General features: G+C 36.1%; 1 long non-coding RNA gene across 1 annotated transcript; it reads left to right on the top strand.

Moving 5' to 3' along the window:
* Positions 1-2,406: 2,406 nt before the first annotated feature.
* LOC145547454 (uncharacterized) lies at positions 2,407-4,510 on the top strand. Its single transcript, XR_014083841.1, has 2 exons — positions 2,407-4,129; positions 4,453-4,510. It is a non-coding gene; the product is annotated as an uncharacterized LOC145547454 (long non-coding RNA).
* Positions 4,511-4,781: the final 271 nt, after the last annotated feature.

Genomic DNA, 4,781 nt, shown 5'->3' with positions numbered 1-4,781 from the left:
ATTTCAAAGAAATTAGAAAAACACAAACTAGTCAAAAAAAAAAAAGGATCTGCAAAAGCTTGAATGGCATTCTATAGACAAGGAAACCTGTATGGTAATAAACATATAAAAAGATGCTTAACCTAATTAGTAAATAGGGAAATCCAACTTAAAAGCACAATGAGAAAAAAAGCACAAGACACCAATGTACACACATTTATATTGATTCAAAAAAAGAGTTGTTAAACTCTGAAAATTCCAAATCTTGGTGAAGATACAAGAAAAAAAACCTATTTCAACATGCCAATATGTGTATCTATGCAGCCTGGCATTTTTGTAAAGCTGAATATAAACGTATTTTATGAGTTAGCAATTCTATTTTTAGTTATCAACCTAGATCAGTGTTCTTCAAACTTTTTTTGCTTATGGTACATCTAAAAGAATTTTGGAAAAGTACACCCTCTGCTATATTTTTCTAATTGCCATCCAAAAATTTTATCCTAAGTTTAAAAAGTTGCAAATAATACATGTTTGTTATGTGGTGAATATGATCTTTTTAAATGAAAGATTACATCACCTTGTTGAATGTTTCCAATGGAATGTAAATAGCATGGTAATTTAAAACTCACCAACAACTATTTAAAAAACACTAAATTGCTTATTTCAACAAAATAAAATTTTTCAGAGTTACTTTTTCTTTTTTTTCCTGTATCTTCTTAAAGTCTACTTTTTAAACTGAATTTTACCTTCATATATTTTAGACTTGGAAGTCTTTTATTAATATTTCTTCTTAAAATATAAACAAGATTATAATTTTAAATTACAATTTTTAAAATTTCCTGTGACTATAAGTCTTTAAATGTTAATTATATGATTGAGTTAACCTTACATAGTAATAGTACACAATGAAAAACAACATTGAATATGTTTTGAATTATCTAAATACTATTAAGCAAAAAATAATATTATCTCTCAGTGAAATGATTTTTTTCACCCTGAACTTGGAATTTGTATTCAATTTTGTGTTCCACCTTTTATTATGAACATCTTTCTTCTTACAATGAATGATCATTGCTTAAAGATCACTTTTGATGACTAAGTAATATTCTATCTATTGAGTTACCATAATTAGCCTCAGTTCAGTTCAGTTCAGTCGCTCAGTCGTGTCCGACTCTTTGCTACCCCATGAATCGCAACATGCCAGGCCTCCCTATCCATCACCAACTCCCAGAGTCTACCCAAACCCATAATTAGCCTAGTAGTTTACAATTGTTGGATTTCTAAATTTTTCCTTTTCTTACATTTTTTTAAAGTATAATTGATGTACTGCCACTGCTACTGCTAAGTCGCTGCAGTCGTGTCCGACTCTGTGCGACCCCATGGACGGCAGCTCACCAGGCTCCGCCATCCCTAGGATTCCCCAGGCAAGAATACTGGAGTGGGTTGCCATTTCCTTCTCCAGTGCATGAAAGGGAAAAGTGAAAGTGAAGTTGCTCAGTCGTGTCCGACTCGTAGCGACCCCATGGACTGTAGCCTACCAGGCTCCTCCATCCATGGGATTTTCTAGGCAAGAGTACTGGAGAGGGGTGCCATTGCCTTCTCTGATAATTGATGTACCATATCATATATTACAGATGTACAATATAATCACAATTTTTAAAGTTTATATTTCATTTATAGTTATTTTAAAATATTGGCTATATTCCCAGTGCTCTACAACATATCTTTGTGGCTTATTTTATACATATCAGTTTATACTTTTTAATCTCCTACCCCTATATGGCCCCTCCTCCTTATCTGTCTCCACTGGGAACTACTAAGTAGTTTGTTCTCTATATTTGTGAGTCTGTTTCTTTTTTGTTATATTCACTAGTTCGTTATATTTTTTAGATTCCACATATAAGTGATATCATATTGTATTTGCTTTTCTCTAACTTATTTCACTTTTCTTAACATCCTCCAAGTCCATCCATGTTGTTGCAAATGACTAAATTTCATTCTTTTTATGGCTGAATAGTATTCCATTGTGTGTATCTATCTAACTAACTATCTACACCACATCTTCATTATCCATTCATCTGTGGATAGACATCTAGGTTGTTTCCATGTGCATGCGTGAATGCTAAGTCGCTTTGTTCCTGTTCAACTCTTTGTGACCCCATGGACTGCAGCCTGCCAGGGTCCTCTATCAGTGGGGTTTCTCCAGGCAAGAATACTGGAGTGGGTTGCCATGCTCTCTTCCAGGGGATCTTCCCGACCCAGGGATAGAACCCACATCTCTTACATCTCCTGCAATTGACAGTTGGGTTCTTTACCACTAGCGCCGCCTGAGAAACCCTGCTTCCATGTCTGGGCAACTATAGATAATTCCATTAGGAACATTGGGGTGCATGGATCTTTTTGAATCACCTTTCTTGTTTTATTTAGATATATACCCAGGAGTGGGGTAAAGAATCTGCTTGCAATGAAGGAGACGCTGACTGGATCCCTGGGTCAGGAAGATCCCCTGGAGAAGGGAAAGGCTACCCATTCCAGTATTCTTGCCTGGAGAATCCCATGGACAGAGAGGCCCTGCTGGCTACAGTCCATGGGGTTACAAAGAGTTGGACACGACTGAGTGACTAACACTATCACTTTCACACCCAGGAGTGGAACTACTGGGTCATATGGTAGCTTTATTTTTGGTTTTTTGAGAAATTCCCATACCGTTTCCCTCGGTGGGTACACCAATTTACATTCCCACCAACAATGCACAAAGTGGGAACACTTGTCACCACACCAACAACTGTTATTTGTGCTCTTTTTGACAATAGCCATTCTGATAGCTGTGAGGTGGCATCTCCTTGTGGTTTTGATTTGCAAGTGAAATGATCCTTTTAAATTAGTGAATTAATTTATTGATATCGTTTTTGCTAGAATTAGAGAATCAAGCACCATTTCCTATGTTTTGTCTTTACAGATGTAAGTTCTGAGAAAATTTATTAGTACCAATAAGTAGATGGGAATACAAAAAATTTGCCAATTACAATACATAATTGTAATCAATATTTGAACTACTTTCAAGATATATGCCAAAGTCACATGAATATATATCTCCAAAAAATATTTCAGATGATCTAGACGGAGACAGTTCAATAAGATTTTATTTCCTTACTGTTGAAATCAAAATTAAAAAATCCTTCCTAAGTGATCAATGCAAAGAAATAGAAGAAAACGATAGGACGGGAAAGACTAGAGATGTCTTCAAGAAAATTAAAGAGGCCATGGGGTCAGAGAATCGGACACGACTGAGCGACTGAACTGACTGAAATCAAAGGACTAAAGACCACCAGATTTGCAGAAGAACTTCTTACCTAGATGTAATAGTTACCATAACAAATACCACAGGCTGAGTGGCTTGAGCAACAGAAACCTACTTCCTCACAGCTCTGGAGGCTAGAAGTGTGAGACCAAGGTGCTGGCAGTGTTGCTTTTTTCTTGAAGCTTCTCTCCTTAGCTTATGGATGGCAGTATTCTCCTTTGGTCTTCACATCATTTCCCTCTGTACTGTTTCTGTAATCTCCTCTTCTCATAAGCACAACAGTCATATTGGATTAGGAGTCACCCTAAAGACCTCGTTTTAACTTGAGTATCTCTTTATAAACTCTGTCTCCAAATATAGTCACAGTACTAAGGTACAAGGCATTAGGACTTCAACATATGGATTTGGGGGGTACACAATTTCACTCATTATACCAGACATTCAAATAATTAGCTTTCTCAGTACTATCCTAGAGCAATGGTTCCAACGGTCCTATTGTTTTGTACCTTAGAGGTTATTATACCCCTGAATAAAGCATTATAGTAAGACAGGCCAATAGTGAGCAGCATGTCTTTTGTGAAGCGAGGTAAGAGGCTTGTTACAGGGGAAGTGAGCAAGTCAGACCTGCATCTCAGGCAAGTTTTCAGGGAGATTAATTTTAGGAAAGAGCATACATAGAAGCAAAGGCTTTGGAAATTGGTCACACTGAAACTGTGTTTCACACACCTCAGGGAAAACATTTTATTTACCCCTGTACTCATTTCCCAGTTGTAAGACTACCGCTTTCAACTCTCTCACCCATGTGCCAAGAGACTGACAGTTTACCATCACACTGTTTAGAAGAATAATGTGGAAACAACACAAATGTCCATCAGTTATAGAATGGATACATGAATTGGGCTGTACTCATAAACTGAAGGCTATTAACAGTGAAAACGAATGGAATTTAAATTATAAAGGATCTGGATGAATCTTTAGGATATAATACTGAATGCAATAAGAAATCATAAAAGAATAAATAGGCTACTTTTGCTTACTTAATGATGTAAAAACATAGAAAATTAAAATGTTTAGAGATACCAATACATGTGGTTTACCTATTTTAAAAACCCAGGGTTTCATAAGCATAAATTTCAGGAGAGTAGATATATCTGAATAAATAAGACTGTAAGTGGAAATAACGAGGGGCTCACAGAAAACATCAACAGTGCTAACAGAGATAGTACAAAAGATATATAAAATATACAAAGCATAAGGAGTCAGGATTCACAATATATGCATGCCTACCTCCAACTTTCATAGAAAGATCTCGACTATCACCCTTAATTTTTTCTGTGAGCCCCTCATTATTTCCACTTACTTTCTTGTCACTCCACATGTATCCACTCTCCTGAAATTTGTGCTCATGAATCCCTGGGTTTCTGAAATAGATAAACCACATGTATTTGGTATCTCTAAACATCTTAGGCATGCATATATTGTTGAATCCTGACTCTTTATG

This window comes from Giraffa tippelskirchi, chromosome 1 (genome assembly GCF_054371585.1).
Source record: "Giraffa tippelskirchi isolate mGirTip1 chromosome 1, T2T-mGirTip1v1.2.pri, whole genome shotgun sequence".
NCBI lineage: Eukaryota > Metazoa > Chordata > Mammalia > Artiodactyla > Giraffidae > Giraffa > Giraffa tippelskirchi.
The sequence above is the reverse complement of the archived record's forward strand: the minus strand, read 5'-3'. Positions and strand labels throughout refer to the sequence as shown.